Source organism: Dermacentor albipictus, chromosome 6, assembly GCF_038994185.2.
Source record: "Dermacentor albipictus isolate Rhodes 1998 colony chromosome 6, USDA_Dalb.pri_finalv2, whole genome shotgun sequence".
Taxonomy (NCBI): Eukaryota; Metazoa; Arthropoda; class Arachnida; order Ixodida; family Ixodidae; genus Dermacentor; species Dermacentor albipictus.
Genome location: NC_091826.1, coordinates 21,054,622 through 21,074,396, shown reverse-complemented (window position 1 = coordinate 21,074,396; position 19,775 = coordinate 21,054,622). Strand labels below are relative to the sequence as shown.

General features: G+C 49.5%; 1 protein-coding gene across 4 annotated transcripts in view; it reads left to right on the top strand.

The window, feature by feature from the left end:
* The window catches only part of mon2 (Mon2 homolog, regulator of endosome-to-Golgi trafficking), a 265,202-nt gene that overhangs the window by 190,297 nt on the left and 55,130 nt on the right, over positions 1–19,775 (top strand). The gene's annotated exons all lie outside the window — the stretch shown is intronic.

Below are 19,775 nucleotides of genomic sequence, written 5' to 3'. Positions count from 1 at the left end.
CCACCGATCATTCTTTGTCGGTATCAGAAGTGTATCTCTAAGGCCATACTTTTGCTGACTGCATGCGTCGGAAGCGATTGCGGATCCGGAAAAGACGTCATAGACGCCATGTTTTGGACACGCCGATTGTGCTCGCAGCGCCAGAAGGGATTAATGTGGTACGCATATGTACTCTCCGCGGTCAGGAAGAAAGCTGAAAAAGTTATATTTCTCATTTCCCTGCGTTCGGAATGGTGTTTGTGCATTCTGGGAGTCAAGTATAAAAGGCCACGATTTCACGCGGAAGGATGTCAATGTCGACAGTTGCCCGTGTGAAGTGTAGGCACCGTTGCGACTGCCTGCATCTCTTCATCGCGCACGGTACAACAATTGTTTCTGCTTGAAGCGCGAGTCCTTTCTCGACGCATCGCGTATACAGTCGGCAGCAAATGTTTACGGACCGCTGCATCTGAGAGAAGCTTGACGCGATCTATGAAGCCTGGGCATGAACACAGATCGGTATACGCTGATTTCCAGCAAGTGTTATGCTATATCCGAACAACATGTAACGTTGGATGGTTCTACTCTGTAGCTACTTTCACAGATTGCTGGGAGATTCCGTATTTTCTCGAATTTAGCCATTCGTGAACTCGCGACAACCGCCTGCACTGTCGCACACAGCTCCAAAACTAACTCGAAAGAGCGCACGAACTTCGCGTTGAGGCACTTCGTGGGAACCCGCCGTGGTTGCTCAGTGGCTATGGTGTTGGGCTGCTCAGCACAAGGTCGCGGGATCGAATCCCGGCCACGGCGGCCGCATTTCGATGGAGGCGAAATGCGAAAACACCCGTGTACTTAGATTTAGGCGCACGTTAAAGAACCCCAGGTGGTCGAAATTTCCGGAGTCCTCCACTACGGCGCGCCTCATAATCAGAAAGTGGTTTTGGCACGTAAAACCCTATAATTTTTTTTTATTTCGTGGGAGGCCGCAATCTTTTCTTCGCGCTGCCGTGTAACCGTGTACCGCGTGCCAAAAAAGTACAGATAAAGAATATACTGACAACGCGTCTGTGTACTCGTCACAGGGCCCAAAATCTCCCGATTGCGCTGTTTCGACTCTGGAGTTTCCCATTTCGCGTTTCACCCGACCGGGCGATAGCAGGCCAATCTCGTCAAATGCGCACGTGCCCTGCGCACGACGTCAGCAGAACACGTGCTCCCGCGGCTATTGGTAGGGGTGGTAGTGGTACGTACAGTCAACCGCAGAAGTTTACGGGACGCAGGATCTGCCAAGAAGCTGAATTCTCGCCAAGCATGGTCACACAGCCTCGAATTAAATGTTCCAGCATGTAGTGGCCTTCGTCACCTAGACAGTGATTAATTAAATACGAAGTGTCATGCCTTAACACAGCAGGAATTCACATTTGAAGGGGAAACCGCATCGTGTAAACTTTTGCTGTTGACTGTACATGCCGCCTTTGCAGCGCAGAAGGTTGCGTGTACCGTTATAAGCCACCCTGCCTCCGCAACCCTGTGCAACGTTCGCCAGGCGATCGACCGGTGCGATGGGTGAAATCAGGCTGCGATAGCGAAGTCTAAACAATTATATCGGCACCAGTTCTCTCTTTTTCTTTTCGTTCGCCTGATTTTATCGCGCAAGTGTCGCGCTTACACGATAATATTGCGCGTGCAAATGACGGGGGGCATTGCATTCTCGTCGAGTAATCGATTAAATTGTACGAGAACTCCTGTCGGTGCGATCGTTCAACTATACATACCGTGGGTTCGATGTGGTTATGAAGAACCAGCGCCGCAGGGCCAGGAGGCGCTGCGGCAGTTTGAGTGTGTGCGGCCGAAGTACGCCGTGACACCATCCGCGATACCGTGGGACGTGAAAATGGCGCGCGACATTTCCGTAGACAGTGGCGCCAGATTTCCCCCTGGCGATCTTTTTTGTGGGAAACTCTACGGTTATGCGGAACGCCGTAGTGTACTGCCACGGAATAATGTTTACCACCTGCAGGGACTTCTTTAACGTGCACCTAAATATGCACAGTATATGTCGTTTGTTGCATTCCACATCTAAGGGAATGCTGCCGCCGCGCCCTCGAGGTCGAACCCGCGCTACCTCGTGCTTCCTATGTTTTGCCACGGCACAGCCCAGAGCTTGGTTACAGCGGCGGGTAAATTCCCGAATAAAGGTTACGCTTCTCGTTTATGTAAGACGACCGTATAACACCACTCTCGGATCACTGTTACGCCTTTCATGTCTCATTTCGCATTAAAAAAAAAAAAATCTGCCTCCATTCCAGCTTGTGATAGTGCATGCACAAGCGAGGCTGTTGCCGACGTTATAGACAGGTACTACCACCCCGAATGCCGTTAGACGATTTCGATGGGGACGAAATGCGAAAACACCCGTGTGCTTAGATTTAGGTGCACGTTAAAGAACCCCAGGTGGTCAAAAATTTCCGGAGTCCTCCACTACGGCGTGCCTCATAATCAGAAAGTGGTTTTCGCACGTAAAACCTCAAATATTATTGTATTAATGCCGTTAGACGACGACAGACAATAGCACCATACCACAAGCGCCCACGCATCCAGGACAGATACACTGCGCGCACACGCACTACGTCGCGCGCTCTGGTACGCGTGCAGAAGCGCAGCATACATCCTCATTCTTCTAGGCCCTCCGCCAAGCGCAAGCGCCTTATCGTATTCTGGCAGACTATTGCGAACGTCATCGGCTTTTCCCGGTCCCTGCTAAGGGCCTCAGTAAGGCCGATGAACGAACACTGCGGCGCCTGCAGACAAACACCCTGTTGTGTCCTGCAATAGCAAAACATTTTGACCCAAAAGTTGATGGGCGATGCCCTCACTGTGGGGAAGTCTCCGATAACTTTCACATGGTGTGGGCATGTCAGATGAATCCGTCCCTTCCCCCCAACCCTTCCCCCACTAGAGAGGCATGGGAGGCAGCCCTACTCAATTGCTCGGCGCTGGAGTCCCAAAGGGCTCTAGTCCAACGGGCGCGGGTAGCAGCTTCGTCCAGTGGGGTCCCCGACTAAGGACTCCACCTATGTAAAGGGCCATGTTCGGCCTGCAAACTCTCAATCCGTTGAATAAATGTTTTTCATCATCATCATTATCGAAGTGATCGAACTTTGTTTTTTGTTTTTTTTTTTTCAATGTAAGTTGCGTCAGAAAGTATCGTAAAGATTTACACACCAGCTGCAGACACGATATAGCTTGGGATCGTAATTCGGTTGCACGACAAAACGTAATTCGTTTCTGCGGACACTCGGAGACGAATGCCCTTTTTTCAGCTGCCGTGTGAGGCCAGTCCGAGTAAGCGCGGCCGATATATATGTGTCGGTATACCGTTTTCGGACAAGCACGAGCCGACGAAAAAAAAAAAAAAATCCCGACCAACTACACGCTAACAATTTCACTGTAAAGAAAAAAAACAATAAATAAATAAAAGTACGAAGCCCGGGGAAACCACGCTCCCCGTACAAACGAAGCGCGCTCCCGGCCCCGCGATGATTTTTTTTTTTATCCGGATCGAGGTCACAAACAGGAAACGAAGCCGTCATGATCGGAGCCCGTGCGCTGTTCGGTGCGTGTTTCGGCACGTGCCCGAACTTCAAAGGCGCACACGCGCAACCGTACGGGCCGCGCGTCATCGAACCAGCGGCGATATCCATTGTGTGCGCCCCCCCCCCCCCCCCCTCGTATTACGGGAGTCTTGTCTCTGTTTCTGCGGAGGGCAGCGACGAGTCCTCCCCCAGCACGGGCAGAAGGGGGACAGGGGAAGGGGGATGGGAACTGAACAAACCGACGAAGGTGTACAGTCAACACCCTCTAGAGGTATAAAGCCCCTCAATATAGAGGTACAGTGCGCGTCCACGTGCCCCTCGAGCCAGTGAAAGTGAGTGAAGCAGGTAGGCGAGAGAGGCACACATTCTCTCTCTCTCTCTCTCTCATATGTCGTTGTATGTTGCCTATATGTGGCTGTGGCTTACGAAGACCGGGTGCCTGGGTTGCGTCTCTTCTCGTTCATATATGTCTATTTGCGTATAAAGTTAGTGAGAGAGAGAGAGAAAGAGAAAGCTAGCTCGCGCGCGCGCACGTGTGTGTGTGTGTGTGTGTGTGTGTGTGTGTGTGTGTGTGTGTGTGTGTGTGTGTTTGTGTGTGTGTGTGCGCGTGTGTGTTTGTGTGTGTGTGTGTGTGGGCTAAAGACAGAGCGGATGCATGTACAGTCGACCAAAAAAGTTTACGGACCACGGCAACTCAGTAAATTCAAAATATACGAGCAACCTTTAAAAGCAGCCAGTAAAATTGTGCATCACAATTCTGTTCGCATATGCCACAAAAGGCTAAAAATGGGAATGCCAGGCTGTGTTTTGAGACTGAGGAGATATTCAGCTTTGTGTCAGATCTCTTGGTCCGTAAACTTTTTTGGTCGACTGTACATGGCCACGCACACACACACACTTTTGCGCGCACATACGCGCCCGTCCACCAACGCCCGCCGCGCATGGCACACACGAACGAGGATGTGCATGCGGAGGAGCGCGCAATCTCGTGACGCTGAGAACAGGTCGACACTGGGAAGATATGTATATACATACATGTATATATATACCGGGGCGCGGTGCAGTGCCCGCGGTTATTTATTGCTCTTTTTTCCGGGTGGATTTCACATTGAAGCGCGTGTGCGCGCGTGCTGTGTTTCTTGTGTCGCGGTTGAACGATTTGATCCGGGAGAAAGAAAAACGAAGTAAAACCTAGGACCGCTGTTTCCGACAGCGGCTGAAGAGGAAGTGTGGGCGAAGCAGAGAGAAAAAAAAAAGGAAAAGTGTATTGCGCGGGACGTGGAAAGCGTCGGGCAGCGGAATAACAAAACACAGTTGTCGAGATGTAAACAGTGAAAGTTGGCGCGCGCGTGCGCAATGTTGCTGACCGTTAGGATGGATAGTTGGGCGTGTTGGTTAACCCGCCGTGGTTGCTCAGTGGCTATGGTGTTGGGCTGCTGAGCACGAGGTCGCGGGATCGAATCCTGGCCACGGCGGCCGCATTTCGATGGGGGCGAAATGCGAAAACACCCGTGTGCTTAGATTTAGGTGCACGTTACAGAACCCCAGGTGGTCAAAATTGCCGGAGTCGTCCACTACGGCGTGCCTCATAATCAGAAAGTGGTTTTGGCACGTAAAACCCCAAATATTATTATTGGGCGTGTTGGTTAAGCATGATCTGAAGTGAAGGCGCTAAAATGACGGAGGACAAAGAAGAAACACACACACACAGGGCGCCACTTCCAATAATATTTAATCAGGAAAAAAAACCCCACTGATTTATACTAGGAGCGCAATCATTGGAAGTGGCGCCCTGTGTGTGTGTGTTTCTTCTTTGTCCTCCGTCATTTTAGCGCCTTCGCTTCAGTTGCTGACCGTGCGAGGAAGAGAGAGGGCCAACAGCGCGCGTCTTCAAGAGGGGACGCCCCCCCCCCCCCCCCCCCCATCCTTGACGCCGTGACTCGGTGGCTGTGAAGTGTGCCGAGGCACGAGGTCAAGGGTTTGTTGTCGGTGGCCCCGCGGCGGCCGCGTTTCGGCGGGCTCAAATGCATGTAACCACCGCTCGTGTAAAATTAGAAGGGCCACTTATGAGTAGGACGCGTAATGAGGAGTTGAGTGATGCCTGGTAAGCCAGAAGAACAAAAAAAAAAAACAGAAGAAAGAAGATCCAGACGGCAGGGCAGCATTAGAAAGCCAGCCGTCACTTTAACCGGTCATGTTTTTGACATTCTTGGACGAGCCGTCGGCGTCATTCCGACAAGGCGTTTCCATCGCCATGAATAAGAAGTCCGTGTGCAGTGTGCGTGGTGGTATATACGCTTTACAAATAAATTAGCGTCATTTTGACGGTCAAGTGCTTGGAAATAGACCTGCCAAGATATTTCCCGTCATCTAGCTCCTGTAATATTTTTTTACAGTATGGTGGCGACGCCGCCGTTAAATACCTGCACCACCTCGTCGTGACGCCGTGCACTTTGACGGTTCCTGTTTGGGTCCATGTGTTTTCTTTCCTCAAAAAGAAAAAAACAAGAAAAAAAGACAGATGACATTGTTATCTAAAGAAGTCAGAGACACTAAACTTGGTGAAATTCCAAACTTCTTACCGGCGCCACGACGGCCTAGATACGAAAAAAAAAAAGTTATTTGAAATTAGTAACGTCACAATGGAAGTTTGGCCCTTGTTTTCTTCTTCTGGTAAAACGACGAGGTACGACGAAAAAAAAATAGAATAATGTTTCAAAGTATACGTTATCAGTCTGAAGTGCTTTAAGTGTTTCTCTTTATAGTATATCCCTTTAAGTATTTCAGGTGCACCTTCATATAACCGCATCCCTACCATTATACGGTGCCTGTCATGGCCAGCAGTGTTGTGTGACTAAAACACAGTGAATCAAACTGGGGACGCGACTTCATTCATTCGGTTCTTCTAGCAGCAACAGCACCCCACCCCCCTCCGTTTTTTTGGCCCCTTTTTCTTCTTTTTCCCTACAACGTTTCTCTGAAATGATTTCAAGTGCAATTGGTATCCGGCACTTGATTTCTGTGAATCGAGGGAACAGGTTCCAGAAAAGAATGTTAAGCAGACAGTAGTTTGGTGGCCATTAAGCTCTCTATAAAATAGCTCTGCGATATTACCCCCACGCTCTCCTCTATAATGTCTTTCGTTAATTGCGTCAAAGCATTCGATTCAGTAGAGAGATACAGGTATATACAACGAAGCTATCATTGCGTGGTCAAGATGCGCAGAAACAACAGCCGTTTGTATATTGCGAGATATCAACGGGCATTCCACAGCTGACGTAATTCTTCCTAGGTTGTAGAATACGCTGCTTAATCAGTGTGCCAAGCAAAGAGGCACAATGTCGACATTTGATAGTAATGTACGCGTATGCTAGTGCAAAAACAGATTTGACGACAAATCACTATGTTTAAGCCAGCTAATTAATAACAGTAATTACCGGCGACCGTCGAAAGAAACACAACATGACGTGGCCTGGCACCCAGCGAGCAACTTGCCACAATAATTCAGCCTTCGGTTTACAACTTTGCCTCTGTTAAATTGATCTGTCGTACACGAATTGTCCGCCTCTTCAAGCAGTTCATTTGATGAAGTGAAATCGGTACACCTATCCCCGCGCTTGTATTTAGCGTGTTCGGAACAACATCTAAACAAACAAGAGCAGACGGCCGTTCCATTGGTCGGTGTGAAGAGCTGGCAGTCCCCTACAGGAGTCTGGTTGAAGCGACGCGTCCTTCTTGAGCGGGATCGACACTTGGAGCCTGTAAGCGTTTGCTGTAGCCAGCCCGTCGGATCGTGTGTAGTCAGGGAAAATTAAGGTTAATTTTACTGCGACGCCGCACCTAATTCATTTAGTGTTTTGTTCGGCTCATGTTTTACGTCACGGGCGCAGACATTAGCCTCGCGCGCAGGCAGTGTATCAGAATTTTTAACGGCCAACTGCAAATAAACTTCGGACCGCGTATTAAGCCCGTGGTTAGAAAGGAAACTGCGGGAAGAAAAAGTAAAGAAACGCCTAAATTACCGCTTGCCGGAAGTGACGCAAGACCCAGAACGATGAGAGGCCGTCGCGGCTCATTGGCACGGCCTCCGAGATAAGGTGGCGCCAGCGACGCGCCGAAGATCTCGGAAGCAACGCGCTCGGAGCTTTGTCGCGTCTGCTACAACCAGCAGGTGCCCGCGTCGTCTGTTCGTGTTCTTATTCAACTACTCATAAGGACAAAAATAAGGCTATTATCAGCCTCGCGGCTTTACCAAGATTTCTGCAACGGTATATACGAATTTATAACCAATTTAGCCGTAACGGGAAATTTATTTGCAGTTGGCCTTTAAAGGGGCGCTAACGAGGAGTGGTTAATTCAGCTCTATTTCTCAATTACCGTTCTGCAATGCGGCAACTGCCGTTCTTTGCCCTGAGTGGAGGGAGGCCTGGTTGATGCCAGAAGGCACGCTAAAACGAAAGGGAGGTGCCCATGACTTCACTGATCTCCTAACAGGTGTCGTCTGGTAAGAGCAGGAATACATTGGGCTCTAAAGGAAGCGAAGACTGAAACAGCTAGCGAGTTTGGAGGAACTTGCAAGCAGCAAGCTTACGGACCCAAAATACGAGAACATATACATTGAATATCCATGACACCACACCCCTGTAATGGCGATGAGATTTCGGCGGGCAGTTCGGGAAGGGGAAAGATTGCCGTTCATTCTGAGCTGTGTAATGAGCTACTTTGTTGTTTTATTTTTTTCCCCTAAATTGTGTAGAGTTCTGAAGTAATATATACTTTAGTTAACGAGATTAATAGGCCTCAGCTATTGTTCAGCTCTCTCGACAAACAAGCACTCGGTTATTCCTCCGTACACAATTTATGTGAGTGAACACGTAAGAAGCGGGAATTTTCCCTCATGTGCGAAGGTCGTTGTTACGAGAACCCCCCACACGCACACTAGAAAAAGAAAAGCAAATAATGGGGCGGATTATGTACGCGGTACGACTAGCGCCGCCTTTTTTTTATCTCTTTTTTTTAGCAATTAGCTTCTTCTTGGAAGTTTGTCTGTAATGTCCTGTGCGAGGATTCCCGCGATACCTTTTCCGAAGCGGAGAGTCGCGTAGTTCTTTTCTACTTATTTTTTCTCCTACGCAACCATGGCTTTAAGGCGTGTTTTGACATTTTCGAGCCCTACGAAGGACGCGTAATGAGCAAATGCACACGCATGCACGCACACCATAGCTATACAGTGCTGCCGCGGCAGCATTTCGATGTGAGTTAGATGCAAAAAACGCTAGTGTGTTTTAGGCGCTCGTTAAAGAGCCCCTGGTGGTCAAAATTAAACCGGAGCTGTTCACTACGGCGCCTGCCCTCACAGAGCTAGTATTGTTCTGTGAGGGCAATACCCTCAATTTAATTTAACTGATAAGCAGTTTTATAGGTAGTGTATCCACGTGACTTAGCATTGCCCAAACTCGGCTGCAGTCTTTTCGGCTCCCGCATTTCTCTTTGTGTGCGAGGTCACTGGCATCTCCTAACTTTAGAACCTCTAATTACAATATTTACGCATCTTAATATATACGAAATCATTAAACTCGGGTGACGTCCCCGACGACTAAAGAAAAGCGGAAATAATCCGTATTATCTAAACAGGTGACCGCACTAGCGTTAGTAACTACCGCCCAATTTCCCTGACAAGCATTTCGTCCAAATTAATGCAACACATAATAGCATCCAGTTTAATGGCTCACCTAGAATCCATTCATTTCTTTTACTGCAACCAGCACGGCTTTAGAAAGTTTTTACCGTGCGAAAGTCTACTCTCCGAGTTCACTTATGAGCTTTTACGTTACGTGGACCTTCACATACAAGTAGGCGCCGTATTTTTATACTTCTCGAAGGCATTTGATCGTGTAATTCTCTGTTGCTTAGTAAACTCTCTAACCTCGGCTTCCCACGGAACCTAATCTCATGGATCGAGCACTTTCTCAATGGACGCAAGCAATTCACTTCAGCTGATAACAATCGCTCGCCACTAACGGACGTCACTTCAGGAGCACCCCAGTGCGCTGGATTATTCCCTTTGTTATTTTTGATATATATATTAGCGACCTACCGGCTAACATCACTACACAACTACGGCTATTTGCTGATGACTGTCATTTACAATCCAATTAACTCGTATGAAGTCTCCTTGCAATTACAACTTGACTTACATATCATTAACGACTGGCGCAGCAAATGGCATATATGTCCCTAAATCTCTCAAAGTGCAAATCAATGTCATTTACTCGCAGGCGCACCCTCATTACCAACACCTACACGATGAGTAATGTCTCTATCGAAGCCACGTCAGCATCGAAATACCTCGGAGTACATATGACATCATCGCTATCATGGAAAAGCCACATAGAAATTACTTGCTCAAATGCTTCACAAATGCTGGGCTATTGACGTCGTAATCTCAGCACTGCATCACAAGAGGTTAGAAGGCTGGCATACCTAACGTGCGTCCGTCCAAAACTAGAATAAGTTCGTTCATTTGGCATCCGTGATATCTGACCCCAGCTCAAATTACTCGCCTGACGTCAGTGTTTCGTCACTCAAGCAACCACTTGTTCCGTCACCGCTCGCATCACGCCCTGTCGTAGCTCGCCTTTGCCTTCTCCGCTCTTGCTTCTATCACCCGAAATCACGCCACGTGCTACTAAAACCGCAAGATAAAGCGCCCTGACCTCGACTCAGCCGTAGCAGTGCAATAGCGCGTCTAAATGGCCACACGGCATATATGAACTCATCTTTTTTTTCCTAATGCAACGGTTTTGTGTAATTCCCTCCCAGAAGGCATAGTGAGATGCACTGAACGCGAAGAGTTCGGCGAAAAACTGAGAATGCACTACGTAGCTTTTACGCAGCAGTTAGTGTAGGGAACTTAAGATGTGTTAGTTCCCTACACTAACACATCGTAATATCTGCCTGTTCCGATTTTTTTTTTATTTTTTTCTCACCTTTACCTTTATGTATTCAGTGTATTATGAATTGTATTTCTTTCTTCGCTGACTGTATTTCTGCTCTATATTTTGCATTTTTGCTCAAATCATTGAAGTTCACATGTCTTTACGTCCCCCCTTATCTAATGGCTTCGGGCCTTTAAGGAGAAATAAATGAAATGAAACTCATTAGATCTTGCTAACGAAAGCACTAACTCTCACGCTGTGAAAATAGTGCTTAGGTTTAAAGAGGATGGCGCTATGATACCTTCGCAATTAAGGTTGCATCGGCGGATCGCTAAGAGGTGCCGAAAGGAATGAAGTCGGAGAAGATTCGTCTAAATGAAAACAAACGGAGGAAAACAGTCCGTACGTTAAAACAGTATTTATACATAACGCCATCTCCTTTTTTTCGTAAGACGTCGCCAAGACACGTTGATTCACGATTCCACATAAATGCCTGCCGTGATCTCGCGGGCTTCCGGAATTTCCCGAGCCTGCCCTTGTGTCTCTGTACGAATTACACACTGGCGCGTCCTGTCAAGGCTTGACTGGCAACCGCATTTGATCGCAGGATACGTGCGTTGCGTGCTGCTGCCGCCTTTATACGGTGACGTTGACCGCTTGTTGTCCGAGCCATGTGTAATGCGAGTAAACATGGTTTTCCCCACCGCTTTGTGCGTTCTTCGCCCTGTGTGGCGGTTCTCGCCTGTATACCACAGCGCAAGCAATCCGACGCGGGCAAAATAGCTGCCGTGCGGTGGGAGCGTGCAGCAGTGGGGAGATTTAGCGTGACGTCCGGTATTCCGGTAAACGCAAGCGGACTGGGCGTTTTGCCGGATGAGTGGAGGCGCTAAACTCTTAACGACTTTCGTCGGTGTCGGTTATTCGTTCACCGTAAAGGCACTATAAGTTACCCTTCTACAGTATAAAAAAAATGACTCAATTCTGGAGGTTTACATGCAAAACCACGATGTGATTAGAGACATTTAGCGTGTCCGGTATTCGGGCAAGCGCGGGCGGTTTTCCGGTTTAGCGGGGGCGTCAACGTGAGCGGCCAGATTGGTGGCGCCAGCTGGTGGCGCAAAGCTCAACCACACAAACACAGAAGTAATTACGATATTCTGCTTAGCTGCCGGCGTAAATTTTCGACAGTGGCGTAATCGTGTTCACAATTACGCCGCTGCCAAAAATTTGCACGAGTGGCGAAGCAGGATATGGTGAGTTACTGCAGTTTTAGCTATGCGTTTGTCTGGTTGAGTTCTACAACACCAGGCGGCTGCACTGCTCCGGCCGCTCACGTTTACGCCCCGACCATCCGGTAATCCGCCCGAACCGCTCCCGTTTACCGGAATAGCGTACAAGCAAAACGTCTTTATTATGAGGGGCGCGCCGTAGTAGGGGGACTCCGGATTAATTTCGGCAACCCGCGCTTCTGTTAGTTAACGTGCACCTAAATCTGTATACGTCGTGTAAGTCTGTAAGTACAGCGTGCGTTATTGGACTTCGAAACCCCATCGAAGTGTGGCCACCGCGGTCGGGGGTCGTACCCGTGACCTAGAACTCGGCAACACACAACATGAAAATAAAAAAGGGGCCACTCCTACCACGAGAAGAGGCCTGGTAAGCGAGAAAAGTCGTATAAACTATTGACAGGTGGCGACGCTACTTCGAAGTTCTCGCACCGGCGTGCTGTGAGGTCATGTCGTCAATTCGGGCCTTGTTAGTTGTATTTTTTTTTTATCGTTGGATATTGACTGCGTTGTATTCTGAAGAAGCTAAAGACTGGGCTTTGCGAGTTTGAACACATTTTACTGAGACAATGGCCCAAATGCGAAAAAGATAAGTAAATAACCTGAAATCTGTGACATCACACTAACATACCGGCGCTGCGGTTTCGAAGGGCAGTTCGGTAAAATGGAACTTCGGCCTTCATTTCCCCATCCGACAGTTGACCATATATTACCGCGAAATTAACGAAAATGGAATAATGAAGGAGTAACTTAATCGTAAAGTCTGAACTGACCTAGTGTCTCTCTTTAGGGCAAATTTCACTCCAGAAACACGGTAACCCACCCCGCGCGAGTGGTCGTCACGCGTCTTGACTCCCGGCGCTGACAAACGCGCGAGATAGCCAGCCGACTGTTCTCTCTCGGTGGAGGTACTACACGGCGCGCCGGAGCATTGCAACCCGATTTCGGCCGGGGGCGCCCAAGATAGGAAGCGGGAAGGAGCGAGAAGGAAAAAAAAAAAAATGTCGGCGGGAGCGGGCACTTGGGCGATGACTGCGCTCGACGCAAGACGCGGGGTCGGGCCGGTCCGGGCTGTAGGCGACGGGCCGTCGCGTGATGTCTGCTCGCGGAGAAGGGGGAATCCCTGGTTGGCTCATCCTTGCGCAAGGACTTGTTTTTGACCGGCGGGTAACGATCACGCTGCTGTCCCGGTGTTGCGTAACGAAGCGGAGGCGGGTGGAAGTGGAGTCTCCTCGTGGTGTAGACTAGCTCTCCGCGTGGCAAGGTGATGGAGCCCGACAGTCGGGCGTCTTAGTTTCGAAATGGGTGTGGTAGTTTACCTCTATACTGTACCTGGAACTGTATCAAGGTCAAGATTGGGCACAACCCGCCGTGGTTGCTCAGTGGCTATGGTGTTGGGCTGCTGAGCACGAGGTCGCGGGATCGAATCCCGGCCACGGCGGCCGCATTTCGATGGGGGCGAAATGCGAAAACACCCCTGTACTTAGATTTAGGTGCACGTTAAGGAACCCCAGGTGGTCGAAATTTCCGGAGTCCTCCACTACGGCGTGCCTCATAATCAGAAAGTGGTTTTGGCACGTAAAACCCCATAATTTTTTAAGATTGGGCACAGTCGACTGATGTCTCGAGAAAAAAAAAACACACATGTGAAGCTGCGTCCTTGTCTGTCCTCTTCCTTTCTCGTTGTATTCCTCTCTTTCTTCCATCCTTTCTTTCTTAAGTGAACTGTAAGGTTTGACATCTTCTGTGACATCTTTCTGTGACAATGAAGGGAAAATTGTGGTGTCAAAGCGCGCAAACAAGTGAGCTCTCCTAAAAGAAAGAAGTCCCACATTCTCATTAGCGTTTGTCTGCGGAAAAAAGAAAACACGCATTTGCAACAGCAATGTCAGAAAAAGAAATGCACCATTAGGTGTTAAGTTTGGCTTATTTTTTTGCCGATTTTCTCGTCCGCGTTTGGGCAAATGCGAAACCGTCACACATGGACGCTACGCTTATTCAGTATCTGTCCCAAGACACAGGAAATCGGTGTAAGTAATTCATTCGATTCATTTTGCTCGGGTCTAAGATTTATCAATGCGAGTCATTCTTGTCGAATGCTGACCGTTTTTATTTTTATTTTCATTCACCACCCTCACCATTATAAACATTTAAAACGCGTCTTTTAGCTGCACGAGTTGGCTATATTGGTCGGGGAAAGTTAACTGCACGGTAAATTCTGGCTACGGAATTTCACATCATCAGAAACGATGACGCATTAGCACGTTGCACGTGATTGGAGCTTCTGAGAAAACACTGCAGCTCCTGACAGGCGCGTCACGCACCACCAGGCAAGGTTAATTGCCTTTTGAGATGCAGTTGAACCTCGATTTAGCGAAGTATAGATGCGTGCAATTCAATGAATATTTTGTTAAATCGAGGACTTCGTTATGTCTGAAACACCGAAAGATTCGTCCGCGAAACGTATCATTTGTCCAAGAGAGAGAGAGAGATTTTTTATGACTAAGGAATTGCGGTCTAAACCAGTATTAATAACACAAGTTTCAACTCGTCTGGAACAGAGCAGCTGCGCCACCTGCTAGAACCAATGCTGAGCTTGCAATACTGACACTCTAGAATGCATAATTTCGTAAAGAAAAAGTTGGCCGCTTCACACTGCCATGATAACGCGCCTGATGTAGCAGTACCTTAATAAATTTTGAGTTATTCCGAACTCAACAGGATTCCTCTGTGGCGACTTTTCTTTTACCGATATATTCCCCCAAACTTCAGTAAATCGGGCGAGGCTTTTAGTTCGTTGCTTCGAGGTTTTGTATGCATCAGGCTCTATGAATATGTGTCAGGGAATCGGCAGCACTTGGTTGAATTTCGTAAAGTCGGATTTCGTTGAGTCGAGGTTTGACTGTACGCAGCAGAAGAAGGCTCTCTGGCGTGTTAGCTAAGCAGGCGTGGCTCTTGCGGGTGCCGCAAGCCATACGCCGCCACCTAGCTGGTTTCGTCGTTTCTCGATTTCGAGTTGCCCGCCAGGCCCCGTCAAGTGGTTTACACTGTCAGACGCGATCTGTTCTGCGGGGAAGGATGCCAGCCCTGCGGTGCGGTACACCAGAGCGAAGCTCGCTTCACCGCAGCGCACGCAAGCTCCGCCGGTTTGCTTGACAACGTGCTGTCGATATATCTGCTGCTACGCGAGGTCATCGCTGGCCACGCATTGCCGTGGTCGCTTGAGCTTTAAACACTACCGTGTGTTGTCGCAGCCAAACGAAAGCAGAGAAGGAACGATTTCGGTGCATTCAAGGATTGCGTGGTTTTGACGTTTGAAAAAGCGGCAATTGCATTTTAGAAGTGCAAAACTGCATAGTTCGAGCTTATCCGTAAACTACTTATAGCGTCCTCGATCACCTTGCCCCGGGGTTGCCCCGAAACCAGAATGGTGCGCCTTGCACCGCCGTGGTGGCGCACTGCGGAGGGACAACATCGAGGACAAAACTGCACCCATTGCAGGGTGCTTGCATGCAGCGCTACTTTGCCCCTGGCGCGCAAGACGTGCGCGAACACGCGCGCGCGCACATTTTGTTGTTTGCAGGTGCTGAGCATCTGCGGCAAGCGCTCGAACCTTGTCAAAGTGCGTGCTCCGACATACCTGGTTGCAAGCAAACACCAATGGATCTTATAATTAATCCTGACGACCCATTCCTGACGACCCTTTCAGCGAACCTGTCCACTTTCGGCCGCTCTTCACCACATTGTTTTTGGAAGAGGTCGATAAGCATGCCGTCTTCGCTGTCAGACGAACTTGAAAAAAGCCCATCGATTGCGGCAATTAGCAGCGCTTCCTTTCTCATTGCCGACATCTCCACTGGCTAACTCCGTCAACTCCGTCGCAACCGCAGCTATCGGGCCAGAACATCCACGGTTCTGCAGTCGGCAGTGCGCGCGCGCGTCCCGCAGTGCTTGCTGGGATTGCACCCCGGCGCACCGCCGATTTTCTCGGTGCGAGACGGGGCAATGGAAAACCGCTCCAACAGGGTGCGCTTCCGGTGATCGAGGATGGTAGGTGCGCCCCGGTGCGGTTGATCGAGGACGCTATTATCTTTTACGGATTATCGGAATACCGTACCCGCGGACGGCAGTAGCCAGGCTGGTGGCGACATCTTGGGACAATTTGTCCAACTACAACGCGTTTGAAATTTTTTTTTGTGTGTCACATTACAGTTCTCGTTGAAGGAAAATCGTAAAGGAACTGTCTATTAACGATTTTGCTGCGGAAGCTTTACACCGACATTTATCAGTACAACTTGGTAGGTCACTGCGGCATCGGCTTTGCGTGCTCTCTGGTTCAACTCTTCGTCACCAGGTGTCGCCACCAGCGCTCCTGCTGCTATTCGCGTCATCGGTAAACCGCCGTTCCGCGAACGGTAATTACACAACACGATAGCTGTAGTGGCTTCCTGCTGCATAACGCGAGGTCGCTGGTTCGATTCCCAGCGGCGGCGGCCGCCGCATCGTTACGAGGTCGGGATGCGAAAATGCGCATGTGCCGTGTAGGGGTCGCTTTAGAGATGCCCGAGTGGTCCAAAACGTGCGAGTTTGCGCTTGCTTCGCGCGTGGCTACAGAGTATCGCCGTGCAAGCACTGCAGCGCTGCGCGCCACGTTGGAAAGGTCACGTGTCGGCAGCCACGTACCGCGTATGATGCATAATAACTCTGAAACACTTGTTTGGTATGAATGTCAGCGAATGAGCGGACTCCACACGTACCCTTCGCAATACGCCGTCGACAAGTTATAAATGACAGAAGCGTTGCGCATTTCATGTGTCAACACATGTATCAAAGGCTAGTGGCGTCGGCTGTCCGCAATACATCTTGATCGGTGTCAAAAGCACAGAGAGAGAGAGAGAGAGAGAGAGAGTGTGTGTGTGTGTGTGTGTGTGTGTGTGTGTGTGTGTGTGTGTGTGTGTGTGTGTGTGTGTGTGTGTGTGTGTGTGTGTGTGTGTGTGTGTGTGTGTGTGTGTGTGTGTGTTCTTGGGCACCTCGGCAGACAGCAAGAATGTGAGAACCGCCACGCACGTATAGTGGTCGCCGCGCAAGTCTTCGCCCTGGCATCTTTTGATGATAGCGGTTTGCTATTAAATTGCGGATGAGTAAATCTGTCGTGGTGAGAATGATCGATCGGTTTTCCAAGCTCCCCCCACCTGTGTCCGAAGTTTCGACGACGCGGCGTGAGAGCACCGGTTTGGTTCAAACGTGTACGATTTGATAGGGCGCGAAGCAACGGGAATTAAAACCAAGAATAAAGAGCGTCGCTCACAACTAAGTAGTTAGTTAACTAGTTCGTTTTAAGCGGCAAACCTCAACACAAAGACTCGTAGCACGTCATTTGAGCGGTGGGAGGTACAGCTGACCGGCGATACCCTGGCGGGACAAGAAGCTCTCGTCCAGCAAGTACGTCGAGCAGCCACGGCCAGTGGAGTCCGGGAATGAGGACCCCACCCACTCGACCTCAAGAGCAACCACCTCGATGGTCCGAATAAATGTTTTTTCTCTCTCTCTCGTTTTAAGCGGCGCCGCTTTCCTGCCCTTGTCTTACTTCACTTTGTCTCGCGTCCTGTTACAATGTATCCGCTTTTTGTTCACCTTTTGTAAGTTTCATTAGAAATGTCTACGTTAATTCAGCTCACAAAGTTTTCAGGTTAAGTTCTTAAAAGATACCACGTAGCGCACACATTCAAGGGGGGGATGAGGGGCAGGGGGTGCCTTCGTTTCTTTGTTAACCGTTTCTTCTTTTCTTATTTTTTTTCTTTACTTCCGGACGCCCGTGCGTTCAGCTACTGTGTACGCGTGGTGTCATTGCAGGCTTCCTGCAAGGGCACAAAGTTCCGCGTCTCTTTCTTTTTCTCTCTCTCTCTTTCCTTCTTCGAAATGCATGCCTATCGCGAGTGCAAGCGGATATGTGACGAACGTTATGTCACGGGTGTGCCACTTATCGTTGAAGCAGAGGGGAGCGGCTGACTAGATCATTACTTCCGATGGCGGAAGCGGGACGTTGAAGAGGCACGGCACACAGGATACATCAGTGGCGGCGGCGGTGGTGAGGCAATCACCCGTCGTCATTCATTCGTTTCTTTTATGCGAAGCATATTACGAGAGCTCAACCCAGCTCCTCAGGCGCGGCGGTGTCGCCATGAAACCACGTGACACCGTGACGTTACGACAGAGGAGAAGTGGCTTTGGCTCAACTCTTGCAAGACGGGCTGGGTGGGAATCGAACCAGGGTCTCCGGAGTGTGGGACGGAGACGCTACCACTGAGCCACGAGTACGATGCTTCAAAGCGGTACAAAAGCGCCTCTAGTGAATGCGGTGTTGCCTTAGAAACGAGCTGTTTCTAAGGCGTGCGTCTCTTGCTCAGGCGCACATTTCGTTGCCGCGCCGAACGCTGCTTTGCTCGACGCTCACCGCGTCCAATGCGGGGCGCGTAGTCGCTGCCCTGTAGCCCATTGTCTTACACCCCTTGGCGGGTCGACGGGAACGCTGTCGCGTTCCACTCTTGAAGGCGAAGCAGTAATGCATGAGTTGTTTCTTCGTCTAGCCGAACCAAATATAGCCAAGCAACAGCAGTTCACCAGGCTAAACAGTGGTTCAACAACTAAAATAAAGGCTAGTATGCTTCGCATCCTGGGCTTAACCTTACCTGAGCCACAGCCATTTTTTTATATATATATTCTTTTTTCTCCCTACATATCGAAATGCTGATGCAATATAGCGATGCTACTACGTTTTTTTTTCTTTTTTTTTTAATAGGCGCTACAATGTCTAGGTGAATCGGCTTGTCCGACCGAAATCGCCAGTTCAGCGTTGCAGGGCGTTTACGTGAGAGCCCCGGCACAGGCGGGTCGTGTCGGCTTGGCGGGTAGGGACTTGCCTGTCGTGTTCGTGCAAACCCTAGAGCCAGTCGGCGAGCGTGAAGTCTGTCTGGGCAAGCCTGACTGCGCGGTGAAGGTTAACCCTGCAGCCCGAGCGACTGTGAATCGGCTCAACTTAATGCGGACGGGTCGGGTTGAGAGTTCGAAGCTAGCCGCTGTTATAACCGGATGCTCTGTGCTATCTCTCGTCTCGACGCAGGATGTCGCAGCAACCTCGACCCGTCGGGTTGATGTAAGCGCTGTTTGAGTCGGGCTGTCTTAGCCCGACTTCTTGCTCGGACCGCGGGCTTTTTTTGTCGGCTTCGTGTGAACGGTGGCAGATTCGTGGAAACTCTATAGTGGGTCGGGTCAAGGGGTAGCGTTGGGCCCGCGTTTGAGTCGTTTCCGACCCACTTGGCGGTGTGCATCTACACCCGCGTTCGGGTCTCTCATCTGGCTTCTCACGTCGAGTCCACGCTAACGAAGTTTGCGCGCAAAGCGTCCGAAATCGCATGGGTGCTCTGGCGTTTCAATCTTCTTTCGACGTGCTTAGAGAAAACGTTGCAGAGTTCGGTTATTTCTAAGTTGATGGCTTATACGACGTGTAAATGTCGACAGAGAACTGCGGCCAAACCGTGAATAGGGGGCTGCTGGCGAAGGGTTCCGCGGTGCAGTTTGATCTAACTTTACTGATCGAAGTCAAAAGGGATGCCAAGAAGCCGCGCCAGAAATATTTTTAAAATGTTCATTTTTTTTTTCTAATGCTTAACACGCAGTTGTCCCAAATCTTCCCTGAACAGTAAACACAGACAGAGAGACTGCATCTCCTTCTCCTCTTGTGTTCAAAACGTTCAACCCTAACAACCGTAAGTTATCTTAAGCTTGGTTTTCTTAAGCTTCATGTAGTTATGTGCACACGTGCTTGTGTGATGATTAAACGGAAACGATTTACGCACCACGTGCATAATACGACCCAATAAGAAACTTCGTTATTCATTTGGATGGATCACGTTGTCTCGGACAGGTCTTGGTTGTCTGGGACCACTGCTTGCAAGCCGAGCCATATACAGGGG